General features: G+C 45.7%; 1 long non-coding RNA gene and 1 pseudogene across 2 annotated transcripts; one reads left to right on the top strand and one right to left on the bottom strand.

Moving 5' to 3' along the window:
- Window positions 1–13,971: 13,971 nt before the first annotated feature.
- Window positions 13,972–16,536, bottom strand: LOC136506771 (uncharacterized; annotated as a pseudogene).
- A 144-nt stretch (window positions 16,537–16,680) lies between these two features.
- On the top strand, window positions 16,681–19,543 carry LOC136509645 (uncharacterized). 2 transcript variants are annotated; one of them, XR_010772410.1, is made up of 8 exons: window positions 16,681–16,994; window positions 17,094–17,181; window positions 17,761–18,030; window positions 18,165–18,257; window positions 18,360–18,446; window positions 18,567–18,681; window positions 18,920–19,069; window positions 19,357–19,543. It is a non-coding gene; the product is annotated as an uncharacterized lncRNA (long non-coding RNA). The 2 variants fall into 2 exon arrangements; XR_010772409.1 differs by having other exon boundaries at window positions 17,761–18,257.
- The last annotated feature ends 1,681 nt before the right edge of the window (window positions 19,544–21,224 follow it).

Consider the following 21,224-nt stretch of genomic DNA (forward strand, 5'->3'; position numbering starts at 1 on the left):
GTTGTGGTGCTGGTTGGCAAAATGACTTTGGCTAGGGCTGCGATTGGATCTCGACATAGCTGATCGGCGAATCGAGCTCATGGAGTACGAAGGTCTCTGATCCTGGTGGATGTCGTTGACCTAGCTGTGCGCCGCTTTAAGCATGGCGGTGACCTTAGCGACCTCCGGTGTCTACGGGAGCCGGGCGACCTCGTTGGCGGCCATGGCCAAGTTGGCACTTGGGGTCTTGTACACGTCGTGGCCGTCAACATGGACAAATTCGTCATCGAGGTTGCGTTGGAGTTGGCATGGCCTTCCTTGCGAGTCGAGCTGAGCCTCAGCTAGCACAAGGGCAGCCTCATTTGCTCAGTGCTGAGCATGGTTGGTGTTCCTATTGATGTGGGCAGCGTGGTCCTCCTTGGTTTCCCCTTCCCGCAGGGGGCGGTCGACGCTGATGTTGAAAATTGCGCCTCCACGGAAAGGAGGGAAGGGAGGTTGCTCAGCGGTAGTTTCAGCGATAGTCTCCATAGAGCCCTAGGACTTGGAGTCTGGATTCTCCTCCAAGATGGTCTAGAGGGATGCTCTAGGGCATCGGCCGACGTGTAACATGTGGACAGCCGATGGGAGCTGGTCGGCGATCTAGTCGGCGAGAGGATGGACATCTCTAACCTGGTCGGTGAAGTTGCCTCGTAGGGCCCCTTGATAAGTGGCGGTGATGTTGGTGAGCCCGAAGGGTAGGGCCATAACCCTTGGAGTTTCTCGAGCGGACTCCAATAGATCTAGATTGGAGGGTGGTCGGTGCTGAACCAGAGTAGTCAGAGCCGATTCTACGATGGAGAGGCAATCGACAAGCTTCTAGCCAACTTGATCGATGGATGCGATCAGATCATCATTGTTGATTCGCCTCCTCTAGTAGCGGGGGTGCGGGTAGTGAATTATTGGTGAAGATGACCTTGGAGGTGGTTCCAAGATCGGATCTATAGTCGCAGGTATTGGGGTGATCGGCGCAGCATTGATCTGCACCGACTCAATGAGCTCTCCGACTCCATCAGCGTTGATGATCCACGATATCGATCTGACCATGAAGATCTGGCTAGGCTATGGGAGGGATGAAGAGCCTATAGAACATACCATCTTGTTCGACATGGAAACAGCACACACCCCTACCTGGCGCACCAACTATCGATAGAATATCATCGGTAGTCCTCTGAGGGGTATCACACGAAGGTAGATTGATCGGCAGAGATGCGTGTAATCGAGAACAAGAAGGCAACAGAGACACATGGGTTAGACAGGTTCAGGCCATCAGTATGATGTAAAACCCTACTCCTATGGTCTGTTGGATTGTATTATCTATTGTATGATATTACGTGAGTTTGAAGGGGGTCCCTGCCCGCATTATATAGTTCGGGGGGCAGGGTTACAAGTTGGTTAGATCTAGGAGATAACCAGAAAATAATAACAGATTATAGGAATCATGGGATCATACGTATCCTAATAGATCTCGTAGTATCTTCAGGATATCTTCCCGGTGTCTTGCGGGAGGCACCGAGCAGCGTCGTGCCCCGCAAGGCTTTGTCTTATGGGATGAGCCGCCCCTGGGGGGCGCATCCCATGTGGTCTATCGTGGGTATCCGGGGTCGTACCCCCCCACAAACACCCTCAATGTTACACCATAAATCATTTACTAAAGCATGTCATGAGCATCATGTTTATTTGTTAATGCATGTAATAAAGTGTGTAGATCAATTTCTGTAACTCAAAACGATCAACAAAAATGCGAAACGAAAGTGGATTCGATAGTCATGTTATATCACTTATGGTTTAAAACCAATTTTTATTAAGCAAAAATGCTATAGAACATATATGTGTCACCTTAATAAAGTTGAAAGTACAAACTTTGCAGATGACAATGAAATACTTGCAGTCGAAAAATGATATTACTAGCTAATATTTCCACTAGCTTAGAAATCACAAATGGAAATCAAATTCAGCTAAAAAACTTAGGAATTTTCAAGTCTGTGAACAGTTAGACACTGCTATGTTTAGCAATTTATTGTGAGAGATTGGGTTAAAGGGTAATGTAGTGTTATAGCTCAATTTGGTAGTCTCATGTGCCATCTTGGGCATGGTGAAGACGGTTTAGGTTTAGGAGCAAACGTTTGGTCGCGTTGAACGCTTTAAAATTCATGCGCGTCACTTTCTCGGGTTGGTTGGCGCTGGGTGCGTGGTCACCGCGTGGCCTCCCCACGCCGTGCTCATGGTTGCGCGTGTGCACTACTGCTACCGCTGTCCCCACCGCGCGGAGCCGCCGCCACTGCCGCCTGCCCCGTCCCGTGCTATGCTACCATCGCGTCCACCACTACTGCCTCACGTCGTGATGTTGCCGCTGCCGTCGCATCATCGCCGCGTCCGCGCTGGCCTGCTGCACCTCTACGTAGTTGCCGGCACTGTGCGTGTCGCTTCTACTACGTGCACGTGGGCGAGCCGCCGTCGCCATGCCATTTATGGCACTGCGGCCGCACGAGCCACGCTGGTCAGGAGCGCACACGTTGTCCATAGCGTCGGCGTGTGGGCCTCCTGTTCCCGCCGCTCGCGTCCCGCCAATGCATGGACGAGCTGAGCCCACCTACCGTGCCGTCTCTCTCATTTATCTCTTCTCTCTCTATTTTCTGCCGCTGTCGTGTCGCGTCATGGTGAAGCCTGAGAGCGAGCACCTCTCATCAATTCCTCATGCTCACATCTCCACCTTCACATCCCCTCTCTAGCCGACCCCACCCCGCCTGGACTCATGTCACGCCGAGCTCTAATTTTGGAGCTTTGCCTGCCGCCGTGCCGTTAAGACCCATCACCGTCCGCGCCGTGGCTAGCCTCTACCACTTTACCCCATGCTAATTCCCCTACACCACTAGCTCGCCTTGGCTCCTTCTCCACTGTGCGCATGCCAGTGGGAGCACTACCACCTCCTCATAGCCGCTGACACGGCCGTGTCCGCCATGGTTTGTCACCGTGCTCATCGCGCGCACATGGCCAGCACTGCTCAGGTTGTCACTGACCGAACTACCACTTCGGCCAGGTTCATGGGGTGCTCCTGGTGCTTATTCCCTATCTATACCCTTCTATTAGCGTTGTGGCTCACCGGAACGCGGTTGCCGTCGTTGTAGGTCGCCCACCGTTGGGGAGAGCCCGCTCTGCTTCATCTCTATTCGTGCAACCACCGCCCATCGTCGTGCGTCGGACCATAGGTGAGCATCAGTCCCCTAGATAGGTCTGCAAGGGTCCTTGGTGGCCGGCATACTGCCTAGTCCCACCGCCCGCCGTGCCGGCGAGCGTGGGGCGTCCCAGGGGCCTCTCTAGTGCGAAGGTGAAAAGGTCCGAGGGTCCCGTTGCAAAGTTGTTGTCTATAGGAATAGTAATTTGGACTGCGAGTTGTTTTGTTTATAGTCTAGGGGTGCTTTCGCTAATATGTCAGCGTGCGGGGATGGTCGAGGGCCATAGCGTTGTAAAGGAGGAAGGTTCCGAGGGTGTTCTTGCAAAGTTGTTGTCTATAGGAATAGTATGAACAGCGCCGTGCGAATACTAGGTAGTGTAGGGGCGTATCTTATAAAGTGCCAGTGCATGCGCGGGCTCCTTGCCGTGGACCACCTCCGCGCGTGGGCCGCATTGGGCCAAAATCAGTTTAGTTTTTTTCATGGAAAATAGAAATAGCTTTTCATTTTAATTCTGAGCTGAACTTTGATAATTAATATAAAATAATGTAGATATCCAAAAATTATGAAACCAATTTTGTTAGGTTTCTAAAATTGTGCTCTATCTGTTAGTATATTTAGTTCATATATGTGCTTGTTGATACCAGGAGCAATTAAACCATTTGAGAGTGCTTACTATTATTAGGTTAAATATTGTAGGAATTTTTTGTGGTAAATCGGTGATAGCTTTAGCTTTGAAAATTTTACAGTAGCTTCATGGTATTATTATGTGGTCACTATAATTTTTGTAGCTTTAGAATAGACTTAACATAATGGTAGCTAAATGCTCTTTGTTTCAAATATACATTAAATTATTAGTAGAAATAAAGATATATCCTTCATTTGTAAAGCTAGGTGTTTGTTAGTTGAACCCAACACTTTACTTGATGAAGATGATAGTTAGCTTAGTATCTTAGTCATTAGAGTTAGCTTAGTAGTTTACCAAGTGTATTCTTATTTTAAGAGTTGTTGTTGTCGAAGTGCTAAGTGTTGTATCATCATCGCATGCATGTAGAGAACGAGTTGGCAAAGATCGTAACCATCGGAGATCATGAGTTCGAGGAGGTGATCAAGGAGTACGAGGAGGAGATCCTCCTGTAGGAGGAGGTCCCAGAACCGCCACTGACTGACTAAGCTGACACCGTGCCTGCCCAAGGCAAGGCCTGGTGCATAACCCTTATGTGTGTGTGTGTGTGATGTGCATTTATGTTACAGGCTTATTGTTGAAACTACATGCATAGATATACCTACCTATGAGTCCAGCTAGCTTAGGTCGAGTAGCTGCTATGCTTAGGCTATCGGTAGCGTGAGTAACCTGCCGTTACTCACAATAGGTGACTATTATTATCACTCTCATGGTAAAATGGTGAAAAGGAAATGGAGACCAGGCAGAGATATGGTACGGGTATTGGTGGGTGTAATAGGTTGTGTCCTGCGGCCAATGGGGCATAGCTTGGCTCACTATTTTCCCTATCTGTGTCGGTTAAGGACCGGCCGTTGCATTGGATTCTAGTCAGGTCACAGATTTATTATCCTGAGCACATACTTGCTTATGAGAGTGGGAAGGCTCATTGCTCTCTTGTCATGGGTTTTGGCTCTTTCCAGACCGACTGATTAGAGGCGGGGATGGTGGAGGTCTAAGCACCACACTGAGTCCAGGACTCAAGTGTGGGGGCTTAGACTCCAAGTTTGGACAGGGACCTAGACCCCTTGATAGGAGAGTGGTGGGTTGGTCCTGCTTGTGTCTGGGGTACAAGCGGTGCATGTGTTTCGGGGTACCCAACTGGGCTAAATTGGTTCGTGAATTGCCGGGTAATCCGGTATGACTTGTCTATGATCTAGCACCGTAGTAAGAACTGAAAGATGAAAGATGGTGAAATGGATCTGATTGCTCAACTCTTGCTTGAAAGTAGAACATGTGCTTACATAGATTGGTTAGCTAATGAACTAATCAGGACAGCTAATAAGAAACATACATAAGGATTCACTACTAGTAATGCTTTTTGCAAAAAGGAAACCCAGCAAGCCATAAAGCCTATCATATCCTTTGGAGTTGAGAAATTATTTCCACTAGTCGGGTAAGTCTTGCGAGTACATTGTGTACTCAGGGTTTATTTACCTCTGTTGCAGGTGTAGCTTGAGGAGTAGCTATTGTGTGGAGGATTCTTCTGGTGGGCACAGATGGATCCTTGTATCATATCGTTAGATGTTTTAATTTAATTCCGTTGTTAAATTCCGCAATCTAAACTTGGTATTATAATAATGTATTTCTAAGAACTCTTGTTGTATAAAATGGACTAAGTGTTGTAAACTCGTTCTCATTATTGGATCCTAGAGGAATAACGTTGTCGACGCGGGACCCATAAGGTTCCCCACGGTGAAGAGAGAAGAAGACTTAATCCAAATAGGATTCTCCTCATGTAATCCTACTAGGACTAGTACACGTAATCCTACTAGGATCTCTACTTTGTAACCGACTAGGACTCCCGCCTCTCCTGGACTATATAAAGGAGGGCAGAGGTCCCTAGATCGGCAGACCTAGCTAACACACAGATAAGCGAGAGACATAACCACAACATACCTCGCAACACAACAAATAGCGCAGGGCGCAATATACTATCCACCCCACACTGGACGTAGGGCGCCGTGATTTTCCGGTGTACCAAACCAGTATAAATCGTTGTCTCCCTGCGTTTACCATCGAGTTCCTGCAAACGCCGATACCCCTCCGAACAAATCACCGTCCCGGGTACCCCGTGACGGGTTGCCGGTGGTAAAACATCGACAGTGTCTCCCTGCGTTTACCATCGAGTTCTTGCAAACGCCGATACCCCTCCGAACAAATCACCGTCCTGGGTACCCCGTGACGGGTTGTCGGTGGTAAAACATCGACAGCTGGCGCGCCAGGTAGGGGACCTCGGCGCTTTGCGTTCGAGAGCTCGATGGACCTCAACATCAACGTTTGTCGCGGTACTCGTCGGCCCTCGTCGACAACTCGCTGCAGACCTCGTCGTCACCTTGTTCCCGGTGGGATCAGCATGCATCTTCTGCGTCGTTTCGCGGAAGCTCGGCCTTACCATGCCGATCCCCATCAGGTCATACATAGTCAACTCGTTGACTACGTCAAGATCAATTTGAGATCAACACGGCCAGCTGCAGATCCATCTACTCGGATCCGATCCGTTCGGCACAATTCGCTCAGAGATGACAACAGTGCAAGCCGTCCGTCCTCTTCTCTAGGCACAATGAAGCACAGGCAACGCCGTCAAGCGCTTCCTCCAACATCATCCTCCGAGAGGGCGGGCACTGCACCAACCGGGACCGCCGCCCTGCAGCACTACGTGGGCCGCAGCTGCCTCGTTTTCTAGATCGTGCCCCTGAGGACCTTCCTCGCCAGCCTGGAACACTGCTTCATCGGGCGCTTTAGCTACAGACTACGGCCCCGGAGTTTCCAATCGAGTTCACGTCGATCACGTACTAAGGAGCCCCGACGCAGGATCAACCTCCAGGGCCCTACAAGCTGACGTTGTCTATTCCAGCACAACAATCGGATTCGAAAAGGTGTTTCATTGTCGTACGCCACAGAATATATGGCTCACATCAAGGCTTGATCGTACATGCCAATAATCAGAGAAGGACTTACATGCATACACAAGACAGAACACGTTGTTCAACTGCATCAAGCCGGAGGCGAACAGTATGCCTGCGTCAAACCGTCGCTGCACCACATCCGACTACTCGCATACATCGACATCCGGCCGCATCGACTCGTCGGCCACTGCTTCGACTCCCCGTATCGACTAGAAAACTAGCCGAGGGCGGGTTTCCATGTGATCAACAACTAGTCGGAATCAACTCCGACTAGTCAGCTTCATCGACGACCACCAAGGCTACATCGACAACTCTGCCATGAACCAAGCTAAGTCACGTCTCATTTTTTATATATTCCGGATATTATTCATATACCTCTGTGGCCATATTATCTTCCCTTAATGGCTGTTAATTTTCTCGGATAGTAAGCCTTAATTCATGAAGCTTGTTTTCTCGAATGGATGGTCACGTCAATGAACCTCTGAACCATACGGATGGTCACGTCAAAGAACCTCTGAACCATACGGGTGGTCACGTCAATGGACCTCTGAACCATATGCGAGATTCAAGTGCTTAAACGTAACAGGCTACTACCCAGAAAATTAACCGACCTAGCAAGGGAAGACACAAAAAATCATCATGCGAGCAAACATAGTGCTCTAGGTCTTCTCTTAACGGTCGCCGAGTTCCTCAGGTAGAACACGCCTTAATCCGTGAAGCTTGTCTACTCACATGGACGGTCACGAACCAAGTGCCAGGCTCACATGGTCACGTCATGAACCTCTGAACCATACGCCAGAGATTCAAGTGCTTAAACGTAACAGGACACTACCTGAGGAATTTGCATGGCCTAGCAAGAGCAAGACGCAAAAAGTTTATATGCATTTCATAATGCAGGGGCCTGCCCCTAATTGATTATTCAAATATGGGACATGCTCCCCACTTCATATCCGGAATGTCATTTACAACATATTTTTATGTTTAACATGCAGGGGAGCTACATCGGTACCATGAGATCAGGAAAACACGCTCCTGAGAGCTAGTCTAGAAAGAACCCGGATTGATCAGAAAACAACCCGGATGAGGTACATACAAGTTCAGAAAGCACCAGGATGAAGTGCAAACAACCTGGAAGAGGTGCGGCAAAGAACCAAGACAAGATCAGAAAGAACCCGGATGAATCAAAAACAACCTGGAAGAACATTTCAGAAAGAACCCGGATTGATCAGAAAACAACCCGGATGAGGTACATACAAGTTCAGAAAGCACCAGGACGAAGTGCAAACAACCTGGAAGAGGTGCGGCAAAGAACCAAGACAAGATCAGAAAGAACCCGGATGAATCAAAAACAACCTGGAAGAACATTTCAGAAAAAACCCGGATTGATCAGAAAACAACCCGGATGAGGTACATACAAGTTCAGAAAGCACCAGGACGAAGTGCAAACAACCTGGAAGAGGTGCGGCAAAGAACCAAGACAAGATCAAAAAGAACCCGGATGAATCAAAAACAACCTGGAAGAACATTTCAGAAAGAACCCGGATTGATAAAAAAAAACAACCCGGATGAGGTACATACAAATTCAGAAAGAACCTGGACGAAGTGCAAATGACCTGGAAGAGGTGCGGCAAGAACCAAGACAAGATCAGAAAGAACCCGGATGAATCAAAAACAACCCGGATGAGGTACATACAAATTCAGAAAGAACCTGGACGAAGTGCAAACAACCTGGAAGAAGGACATCAAGAACCAGAGAAGTCTAGAAACGACATCGTTGAATAAAAAACAACTCGGAAGAGCATCATGGCTTAGTCAAAAAACTAAGCTCGGGGGCTCGGCATTCGCTTCAACTACGCTCGGGGGCTCGAATTCAAGGATGAAAGACCAAGAATACAAGTACTCAAGACTACAACAAAGACAACACATCAAGACCCTTCATCCGATTTCTATTCTAAAGAAAAGTACTCGGAGAAGGCTCGGGGGCTGCGGGATACATAACCCCAAAAATTTTTTGAAGACAAGAATCTGGACCCTCCAACTTTTGCAAGCAAAAGCAAGAGGCTCGGGGGCTACACTCGGTGAGTGCAATTTTTACGAAAAATTGCACCCACCGAAAAAGAACTCGGAGCAACCAAGAAGACTAAAGGGACCCTCTGGCTTCTTGTCCCAACAAGCAAGAGGCTCGGGGGCTACACTCACTGAGTGCACTTTTGTGCAAAAGTGCACATCAGCCGAAGAAAAGACAAAGAAGACCATCTCAAGATCTCGCTTCAAGAAAGAACCCAGAACAAGTCTACAACAACCCGGCCCTTGAAGCTCAATCATGAAATGCTCGGGGGCTTGTCGATGCGGGACCCATAAGGTTCCCCACGGTGAAGAGAGAAGAAGACTTAATCCAAATAGGATTCTCCTCATGTAATCCTACTAGGACTAGTACACGTAATCCTACTAGGATCTCTACTTTATAACCGACTAGGACTCCCGCCTCTCCTGGACTATATAAAGGAGGGCAGAGGTCCCTAGATCGGCAGACCTAGCTAACACACAGATAAGCGAGAGACATAACCACAACATACCTCGCAACACAACAAATAGCGCAGGGCGCAATATACTATCCACCCCACACTGGACGTAGGGCGCCGTGATTTTCCGGTGTACCGAACCAGTATAAATCATTGTCTCCCTGCGTTTACCATCGAGTTCCTGCAAACGCCGATACCCCTCCGAACAAATCACCGTCCTGGGTACCCCATGACGGGTTGTCGGTGGTAAAACATCGACAAACGTGGATTATTCGAGTTCTCTCTCGGGGTGTGCTTGACGGAACCGTCCGATGTAGCCAGCTTTTGGGGTGCTTAGTGTTTGGTGGAAGACGAGCGCCTCCGGAAGCGTGCTATTCTAGGCGGTTCTACATAGCGCTCACCTCCTCTCTCATCGACACCACAGGCCCATGCCACAGTGTCACTCTCTTCCTCCTCGCGACGTCGCTGGGTGGGACTCTACCGCCGCACCAAGACTCCACGCCGTCCCTGACTCTACCTTGCCGTGCGCTCCAAGTCATCCCTACCCCATAAAAACCTAGCCTGCACCGTGCTGCCTCCCATCAAGTCACCAAAGCCGCCTTGCCTCATCTCGAGCTCGCAGCCGCTGAGCCGCAACCCTAGCATCGCAAGCCACCGCCCTCGCTTGAGCCGCAGTGCCACAATAACCCTAATTTGCCGCCGTCGACCTCGCCTCCCTGTTCTACCACTTCGCCGTCATCCTGAACCGTGTGACTGCCTTCTGGAGACGGTAAGGAAGCCACCTAAACCGCACGCTCGTTCTCTCTCGCTCTCACATAGTCATCGTAGCATCGCCATCGCTTCCGAGCCGCTCGGGGTGAGCCCTGCGCTGTCACCGTGCCCTCGCGGCCTCTCCGACCCCACTAACGAGTTCGCCGTGGCACCCTCTTGCTCCCCGTGCTCTCGGTTCCCTTCGCCGTGGCCTGTAGGCCATTTTCCACGTGCACCGCTCGCCGTCGGCCATGGCGCCGCTACCAAAGCTCTCCCCTGGCAGGCTCTTTCCCTTGTTCTCTCTCTCTACTGTAATATAGGCCCTCCGTATCAGATCCAACGGTCGAGATCGGCCGATACCCTTTCGTCGAGTTTTTTTTTTGCAAAAGAGTCCTTTAGTTTCCCAGTATTCTAACCCGCGGTCCAAAGCGTATTCCTAGAATATGTTTTCTTCTTTTGAAGCAGTAGTTTCTTTCTAGTAGATCCAAAATACGCTTTATCTATTTATCAGTTTTGCCACTATTATCTTTAGGCCATAACTTCTTCGTTTTAACTCCTGATTTGATCCATTCCAAGTTGCGTTAGATTCGTAATGGAGTAATCTACATGTTCAAGCTACTATTAAATATATTTTCAACTTTTTAAATTTGAGGTTAGATTTAATCCTATTATTTTATTATAAGAAATCTTGTTTAATTCATAACTTCTTCGTTATAGCTCCGATTAGAGTGCTTTTCGCGCCTGTGTGATTATAGTAATGTGTAGAACATCTTTAAAACCTTTTTACTTGCTGTTTCATATGTTTGGTGTACTGTTCTAATTTAGTTCTATTGTTTGCTTCGTGTATGATTGCATGGATGCTTGTATGGTGCTTTATGATCATATCCAATCGGTGAGCTTTGCGTTGATGACATAGAAGAAGTTGGTGATCCAGAAGAAGTTCCTTTGGAGGTTACAATTCAATAGAAGATGTATCTGAGTTTAAGGACAAGTATAGCATGGGATCATCCTTGTTGTCCTGTACACCTTTAATACTTTAATCATATGCATGTGTCTACCTTGCAACTGTAGTAATTTTTCTAGCTATTTAATATCCTAGATTCCTTGTGACCTATGGGGTATTGTATTGGGTAGTATGATGCTAGTGCTCAACTAAAGCCTATGATCTTGTAACTTGACTAATGGTATATGCAATAAACACTAAAAGATGCTTTTTAGCAACATGAAACAAGGGAGGCTAGAGCATTGGGCTATTTTATGGTGCTCTAGATTCCTCTCTCTAAGGACTTATCTGTAAGTGATCATCCAGGACTTATAGTACAACTGTGAGGGCCATATGGCTCTGGCTTTAGCTCAGTATGAGGACCTTTTCTAGCTTGTTAGAGTGTTACCTTTATAGGCGTAAGAATGGCTTGCCTGAATTGGGTATAGGACAGCCTCTATCCCCTTGTGTATAGGCTTCGTGTCATCGTGTCATCGGGAAGGGGGGGTTCCTATATCTGTTTGCTGAGTGAATCTAATGGCCCTAACTTGTTAGACATATCTTTGAAAGGCTTTATAGTGAACCCTGCCGACCTTCCTAGGTAGTGAGTCAAGAGGCTGATCACCTCGGGCGAAAGGGTAAACCACGACTCACTGTAAAGTGTACAACCTCTGCAGAGTGTAAAACTGGTATATCAGCCATGCTCACGGTCACGAGCGGCTTTGGAACCCTTATGGAATAGATGATGAACACCGATGATAAAGATGCTCACTAATGATTATTGTTTTTGCTATTCATTATTCATGTTTACCTGATCATGTGTTTACATGGGCTTGTGGATAAACTTGTTGCTACTTAATTGCTAAAACATGACTCATTGAAAGCTAATCGCAGTTAAACCAGTGTCAACCTTTTGAGCCTCATAAACCTCATGTTATATTTGTTGAGTACGACATGTACTTACGCTTGCTTTATTTTTCAATTATTTGGATAAAACTTCCGGATGGGTACCAGATTGCTAGAGTTTGGAGAAAATAGACTTACGATCAACCAGTCAGTTGTCCCTGTAGAATTGGAGTCTTCACCCGAATATTGGAGTTATCTTTTCACTGTTTGCTGTATAAGGTTATACTAAGTACATTATATATTGAGCATTGTCTTTCGATATTACCCTTATTTGTAGCTATATGTGAAATTTAACTTTCTGGACTCACATATGGTGTGTATCTGATTTTGTTCTTAGAACCAGATGCTTCAGCGACTTAAGATGAGAAACTAAATTTCTGGTGACGGACAAAAGTGGAAAGGCTCCATGTTTGCCGCAGCAGCTGAACTCTTCCCGTTTAGAAACATAGCATTGTTATAGTTACAGGCATACGGTGTGACTCCATTTTTTGGCACTCTGAATCAGAATCATTTGTAGCGAGGGAGAATGACAGATGTTACAAGATTTGAAGACTGTTTTATCAAATATATACTGTAATTGTTTAAGCACATAGTGCAATTGTTTGCAAAACATTAAACATTGCCCTTGGTATCCGTGTGTTTGCCGCGATCTCGCTTACAAATTGATGCAGTCAACTAGCTGATTACTGAGGCCGGTTGGAATAGTGAGCTCTATCTATTCAGTTACAGCACTGTTTGCCTAAGCAGCTCTTTCGCTAATTTAAACGTTACGTGGTGTCAAGTCATTTTTATTTAATCTGCCATTTATTTATGTTTAAATAATAGCTAAACAATAGGTGACCATCTATTTGGCGCGGTATGTATGTCAGCCGTTTAAATAGAAGGTCATCAGCATCCATTGCACATAGTACACCCACAGCATGTCAGCTTTACAGCAAGATAGAAGTTGTCGAGTTTGTTGGGCTGCATGGATCACAGAGAGCTGTATATATACAAGTATAAGCACATATATACGGAGGTCACACCAGAATCAAGAAATAGTCATCTTCGAGGCACAATAAATGAGCAACCTTTGTGCCATATTTTAAGCACAGCAAGAAAATTGTGCAAAACTAAACTACACGGGAAAACAAAAACAAAAGATCACAAGAAATTCTTAAAGTAAACAAATGAATGAAAAAAAATGTCTCCAATGTTAAGAGCATTGCAAATTTAAACTAGGCAAAACAAAACAAAAAGATCACAATAAATTCTTATAGTAAAAATTTTTTTAAAACAAAATGTCTTGAATGTTAAGAGCAATCAACAACTCAATCATATCCCTCAGAATGCCACATCTCAACAGTCTATACAGAGATACAGAGATATTGGTTCCTTCAACCTCCCATCAGAGTGATGAGGAGGGAGCACCAACTGAATGAGCACTCAGATTACTAAAATGTTCATCACAGGGATATGCAGAAATTACATGCACAACATACAAGAGCCAAGAAAAAGGGAAACTGACATTCTGCCAACATGTCACAATGCAACTGCTGATTTGATCTAGTCTTACTTATATCAGCTATAAGCAAAACTTTCCGAAGCAAGCAAAATACATCTCAATTTATCAGCTTGATGAGAAACCTTTTCCCCATCTGTACATAGAGAACTTCCAAATGATAGGCCAGGAGTATATGCTCTATCATATCATGGCTAATTGCTACTGTAGAAAAAAGAATGTCATTTAATCTTGACCCAATTGGACTATGATCAGATTAAGCTTCCACAACATCAAAGTATTTCTCAAGCAGTCATGCTAAGTGCACAAGAACCATCCAAATAGCATCAGACCATTACATTGTAGCAAAATGGAGGGCAAAACTCACGAACTTCTAAGAAAATACTGAAAAATGATGTTTGAAAAACAAGATACAAGGAAATAGAGCCAAGAGGAATGAGCTAAGTATGGACAAATATTGCATCTCAGAGGTCCATCTACAATCAGCAAAAATACGAATGAAAAAACACATGAGTTTCATGTTTGCCATATCAATTTCAAATAAGCAACAATTATTATGTATGATGACAGTTGACCGTATGTCATAAACATACCTAGTCGACCAGTCCAAATAATACCTGCTACTACCATTGACCTGCTGCTCTATCTTGACGCAACTTGTCTCTCTCCTCTTTCATCTTGTTCGCAATCTCAATTACCTTCGGGTTAAATAAACGATCCATAACATATTTCTTTTCCTCTGCTTGTATTTCTTTTATGGCACTTGGGTATGGATTTGGAGGTGGCTTCTTTCCTTCACTTCGGGCAATTTCTTTCAGTTCCTTGTATGCTTTCTTCTTTGCTTTCTTCTGTGTCCGATACTCCATCTAGAAAAAGGATGGTGGTTATACAATAGATATATGTAATAAAACTGGTAGCATAACTTCAAATTTAAGTACACTCTGCTCCAAGAGAAAGCAGAGCAGAGCAGCTACTCTGCTCCAAGAGAAAGCAGAGCAGAGGGCCGCGCCTGGTTCCCCGAGCGAAGCTGAGCAGGGGGCGGCGAGCAGAGCAGAGGGCCGCGCCTGGTTCCCCGAGCGAAGCTGAGCAGGGGCGGCGAGCAGAGCAGAGGGCCGCGAGCAGGGGCGGCGAGGCAGAGCAGAGGGCCACGCCTGGTTCCCCGAGTGAAGCAGAGCAGGGGCGGCTTCAACCAGAGGGCCGCGCCCGGCGTGGGGAGGGGCAGCAGGCGGCAGCCAGGGGAGGTGCGGCGTCCACCGGAGGCCGCGGCCAGCCGGAGCGGGCACACGCGCACGCGCGGCCGCCCGACGGCTGAGGCTGGCGCACGCGCGGTTGCGCCTGACGGCTGCGGCTGGGCAGTGGTCGCGACGGCGTGCGGACGGCTCCGCCTAGCGCCGCGATGCGCGACGGGCTTCGCCCAGCGACTAGGTGCGCGTAGTCGCCGCCTAGCCGAACTTTGAGTACAGTGAGGCCCAAATTGAATTTTCTGTTTAATGGTGTTTGATAAAAATAAACAAAAGGATTATATAGGAGAAAAATTACATCTGCTACAGCCATCGCATCATCTTCACTGGACTCCTTGCTCTTTCAGCTCCAGGACACGCCAAGCAAAAACTCGAGCTGGTGGTGGATCAAATCCACTTATCCTGAAAAGGATGGATAAACAATACATCTTGTGTTCAAAGCGAGAAACACAAATAAATCAAGTCCAAGAAATAGAGACGAAATATTCCAGAGAATAGGATCAAAACAGTAATGCCATCAGTAGTCAGGACCGAAAAAGAGTCATTTATCAAGCGGTAGCCTACAGATGGAAGCTGAAGATAGTCGCCAAGGTACCAAACTAATACTAGAATGTTCAAAAGAACAACGCTACTCAACAAATTCAAGAACCTCATTAATCTATTTGCAACTGTGCATCCTTCGTAATAATCAACTGTTTTCACTAATCCAACAATTATATAACAGCATTCATAAATTGCGTGATACTATCAGGCTTCAATGAGAAGGCCAAGCATGTCCCCATATAAGGATGTACAATACAAATGGAACCCTTGCAAATCTCCAAACAGAAAAGCAGGAATTAAAACATGAAAATTAAAACCTCGAATACTATTTTAACTATACAGCGTTGCAGGATCACGTTTCTATAAGGAAATAACATAAGAAAAGAGAAGGATTTTACTTGATTGCATCATGGTAGAGCGAATCCGGATGTTTTTTGTTGAACTTCCTAACATACACATCCTCAGGAAACTCGATCTTCTTGATCTTCCCCTCTGGGCGAGGAAATGTCACCGGCGGTGCCCTAATAAACAAGCGCCACTTGTTTCAGTAAACCAGAAAGCAGCATGATGAAAAAGAACGGAAATGTTACATGAGACAAATGATAAAGACACTTTTAAACAAGTCACTAAGCATACATAGACTCAGTAGCCATCTTCGGTTTATGCAAATATACAAATTTAGCACAACTGAACCAAACGAAGCACCATAACACATAGGAAACCAGCTGACGGCAACAGAAACTACAGTCAAGAATCACATCTATATGCAATACCATGGGGCTCAGGGTTTTATTTAGAGAACATATAGGAACCAGCACAGCGGTTTCAGCACAAAATCGTGTCATTACTACTACATCACTATCACTACAAATTATAGATCCATTATTCACAGAATGCATAGAACCCTAAGAGAAGCCATCGAACAGCAATCAAATGATCAATTGTCCTGACGCTAACGGCGTCACGGATGGGTCGACCACTCGAGAAATGCAAGTGTAAATGCACAGCTAGGGACGGGGAAAGAGAGAGAGGTTGGCGTAGTGAGAGCACTGACTCTTCCATGGCCTTGAGCCACCTGGGCTCGGGCCTGGCGAGGCCCTTCACCAGCTTCCGCATCTTCGTCAGCAGGATCACCCCGCATGTACGACATCTCCCCCCTCTCCGCCGCTCCGCTCCGCTGCGGAGGCTCCCTCCCCGTCGGGAAGATCTGGAAGTCTCGCAGAGGCCTCGCCGCCGCCGCCGCTGAGAAGAACCGCGACAAAATGGAATGGACGGCAAGTCTCACTTGCTGGGTGGATGTGTGAAGGTAAATGGGCTGCTCAAGAAAAAGGCCCAAAAGAGCCCATTGCTGGCACAGGGGCTTGAGAGGCCCATCGCAGAAACCCAGCGTGGAAAGCCCAAAACTCTACCCCGTCGTCTTCTTCCGTTGCAGCAGGCAGCAGAGCTCGCCGGCATCCATGGCGATGGTCCTCCGCCTTCCGGATGCTGCTTGGGGCGCCTCGGCCTATCCCAATCTCCACGAGGGCCCACCGCACGCCGCCTCATTTCCACTCCCGCCGCCTCGCGCTTCGTCCTCCCCGCCCGGCCGCCCTCTCCACCACCCCAGCCGCCACCCGCCCGCGCAAACGCGGTAGCCTGCACCTTGCTCCGTGCCGCCGCCTGCTGCAACGGCTCCACTGCGGCGGCAGGAAGCGGTGGCGTCGGCAAAGGCTGGAGGGTCTTCTTGGCATGGTGACTCAACCACGCTTCAGTATTTTCTGCGTGAAATTGAGAATCCAATCCAACTGTACCTCACTCCGTTCGAATCGCGCTTGTGCATTGTAACAACAGGTACTTGTTGGCTCTCGATAAGAACCCGATTGCAACTAAGGCCATCACTTCTGCTGTCCTCACTCTAGCTGGGGACCTCATCTGCCAGGTGCCTCACTTATTCTCACCTAAAACTCTGCTCTGAATTTGTGGCACATGGCATTGATATATTATTCTACGTGGGACGGAATTCATAACGTGTATTAATAAGTTAGTGAACCATGGTTTTGAGGCATGCTCGGCTTGTTTACATACTCCTTTTCAAGATACTCCTAGTTGTGCTCACTGAACAATTAACCCACTGTCAAGCCTCGCTGACGTCAGATAGGAGCTTAGAGTTGCAGAGATCACTTAAGTATGATTGGTATTCCAATTTTCTGACAGTGCTATCGGATCTTGTTAAAACCGTTTGCAAAAATTAAACTGAACTTCATAGTGACCGTTAGTTCGTTACTGTTTGTATTTGCTAGGCACTATGTATGTCTGAACTCTGAACATCTAGTTGACAATAAATTTGTCCAGTTATACTCTATTGTATATAGTTCAGCTTGTTGGCAGTAAACTGGATTTCTTCATATATTTGACATTAGTTCACTCAACTGCTTTGGTTTAAAGATATTGCTGTTTTGCTACTGTTTATTACTTTGCCTAATGTGTAATCCTACAACCAAATTCGTGTATGTTTCAGCTTGTTGTTGATCGAGTGCCAGAACTCGATTTGAAGGGAACATTTGTATTCACACTTTTGGGGCTTGCCCTTGTTGGACCAACTTTACATGTCTGGTAATCTTATCTATGCCACCACCTGCAAAAGTAATGGCTACTAGTAGTCAGTGTTCTCCCACACCCCTCCAGTAGTTTTGATAATAAGTTTCCATTTGCACGGTACTTGTATTTGAGTAAATTAGTGGCAATCACTGGAGCATCGGGTGCTATAGCTCGCCTTTTACTTGACCAGGTTTGTGACTATGTGTCATATCTGTCTCTCTCTCCAAACCACAAGGATAGATATCATGTGCTGCTCTTCCTAGTTTCCACATTTACATCATCTGTTTTTTTTTAACATAACTTCTAACTGCTCCTTCTGTGCAGTTTATTTTCTCTCCCATTTTTATTGGAGTTTTTATGAGCTTACTGGTCACATTGGAGGGAAATCCATCACTTGTAGTGCCAAAACTTAAGCAGGTGAGATGGACCCCTTTTGTACACTATCTCATGTTTTTTACAATACTTGGCAACTGGGTATGCTCTTTTCTGCTATCTAATTTTTTTAAATAATATTTGCAGGAATGGTTATCATCAGTATTGGCGAATTGGCAATTGTGGATACCCTTTCAGTTTCTGAATTTTTACTTTGTCTCACAAAAGCTTCAGGTCCTTGAAAATGCACATTGAGATATTTAGAATGTAGTATTTAGTGCTGGAAAGTGTCTTTTGTTTTGTATTATGTATGTATGTTTGGATTTCACCTAAATCACTCCATTTTTTTCTCAGGTTCTTGCTGCTAATTTCGTAGCTCTTGCATGGAATGTGATTTTGTCCTTTAAAGCCCACAAGGAGATTGTAGCAAAATAGGCCGATGTCAACAGCTTGGATTTCAGTCTCTTAGGTTAGTACATTGAAATGATTGCCCCACTGTCACTGACTCCATGCCAATGCAATTTTATGCCTAAGTGAATGTTTCATTGAACTCTTCTTTATCTTCACTCACTATTATTATATGCACATAATTTGGCATTGTTTCTGTCTTTGAGTGATGCTGAAAACTACCCTGCCTTTTTTCTTTGTGACCAACCAAGCGAGTCACTTTGATATATCTTTTTCATGCTTCATTTACTCCATGACAGTTAGCTACTGAGCATTCATTCCTGGACTTATTTTGCTGCCTCCCCCGAAAGCATCATTGTGGATGGACTGTGACTGGTTGTAACTCCCAAAAGTCAGACCTGTCAACTAACACCTTTTCCAATTAAATGTGATCCTGATTGATCCCAAAGGTACCCTTTTGTTCTTTACAAGATCTCTGGTGGATCTGGTAAAAATATTGCCTTTCTGAATTTTACATTCTTGTATGGCTCCTAGCACTATAAAGTCACTATCAGAGTGTGAGTAGTTTTGAAGTTGATCTTCTGGCAGCGTTTAAAATTTCTAAAGATTTTCAGAATTAGTAACTCACTGTTCCTGGTTGGTTCATGTTATCCTTTTTTTTTGTGAAGGAATCATGTTATCATTATTAGTTGATTGTTCACTGATCTCAGGTGCTTGTTATTTTCTTATGTTTCAGAAATTTTGCTGACAATGAGGAATGTGGTCGCGACCTGGAGCAATTGTTCCTTGAAGAGGGAAAGTAAGGGGCCAGGAATCAGGATAGCCATGTTGTGGTAGCTTCTGCTTGCAGCCTTGGAGGGCAGTCGAGTGTAGAAATTGTTACCCGAGGCTGTGAATTGTCACTCGGGAGCGCATCGTTAGGATCAAACTTCAGGAACCGAAATGTATCATCGTGATGCCATGTTTGCATTGTCTGCAGGAGGATCAGGAAATACCCTCCTTGTAGTACTCCATTCCAGAATGATAAATCATAAATATATTTCAATCTGAAAATTAAAGAAAAAAGTCATGTAAAATTGATTTTGAACCTTCATTTTTCATACAATATGTTGCTGTTTGGTAAAGAATCAATATCATCTTAGGGGGCACTTTGATACTCAAATCTACTAGTGCAATTTTTATGCCCTGGACTTATAAAATTTGCATAGTTGTTTATCAAAGTTTATAAAGCTTGGCTTTTCTCTGACGTGTCACAGATTAGTTTGTTGGCGTGGCATTTCCTCTGAACGCCAACAAACGCAAGATTGGCTTTTCTCTGACATGTCACAGATTAGTTTGTTGGCGTGGCATTTCCTCTGAACGCCAACAAACGCAAGATTGTGTAGCACCCGGTTGTAAGCCATCAGCCTGTTCGGCTGGACGTATCGTAAATTTCGAGCCGGAACAGTATTTTTCTCTCACACAAATCAGCCAGCAGTACTTCTCTACGAACCAGCAACGAACCAGTCCAACCTGCCGAACAGGCTGCATATATGAGCCCAGGAAGTCAAATCTCACATATAGCTACAAATAAGGGTAATATCATAAGACAATGCTTATTACATAGCGTATTAGTATAAAGAATATAACATCAGAGTATAGACAGCGGAAAGACAACTCCGATCTTCAGGTGAAGACTCCACTTCCACAGGGACTAATTCCTTCAAACTTTAGCAATCTGGTACCTATCCGGGATTTTTCTAAAGATTTAAAAAGTAAGGCAAGCGTAAGTACATATCGTACTCAACAAATATAACATGGGGTTTATAAGGCTCAAAAGGCTAACACTGGTTTAACTACGATTAGCTTTTAATGAGTCATGATTTTAGCAACTGAGTAGCAACAAGTTTTAATCACAAGCCCATGTAAACACATAATCAGGTAAACATGAATAATGAATAGTATAAACGGTAATCATTAGTGAGCATCTTCATCATCCGTATCATCAGTGTTCATCATCTATTCCGTAAGGGTCCAAGCCCACTCATGACCGTGAGCACGGCTGATATACCAGTTTTACACTCTGCAGAGGTTGTACACTTTCACTGTAAGTTGTGATTTACCCTTTCACCCGAGGTAGCTAATCTCTTGACCCACTTCCAAGGACGGTCGGCAGGGTTCACTATGAAGCATTTCAAAGGTTCGTCTAATAAGTTAGGGCCATTAAGGTTTCCCCATCAATAAGCATGAACCCCCCCCTCCAAGGAGTGACTAACAAAATATCAAGAAACCAAAGTGCACCCTCTTAGCAGCCCTAGATCATACCTGTCGAAGCCCCTCTTGCGCGATAAAGGTAACCTCTAACAAGCTAGAAAAGGTCCTCATACTGAGCTAAAGCCAGGGCCATTTAGCCCTCACAGCTGTACTGTAAGTCCTGGATGTTCGCTTACAGATAAGTCCTTAGGGAGAGGAATCTAGAGCACCATAAAAACAACCCAATGCTCTAGCCCCCTGATTCCATGTTGCTAAAAAGCATCTTTTAGTGTTTATTGCATATACCATTAGTCAAGTTACAAGACCATGGCTTTGGTTGAGCACTAGCATCATACTACCCAATGCAATTCT

This window comes from Miscanthus floridulus, chromosome 15 (genome assembly GCF_019320115.1).
Source record: "Miscanthus floridulus cultivar M001 chromosome 15, ASM1932011v1, whole genome shotgun sequence".
In the NCBI taxonomy this organism is placed as follows: domain Eukaryota; kingdom Viridiplantae; phylum Streptophyta; class Magnoliopsida; order Poales; family Poaceae; genus Miscanthus; species Miscanthus floridulus.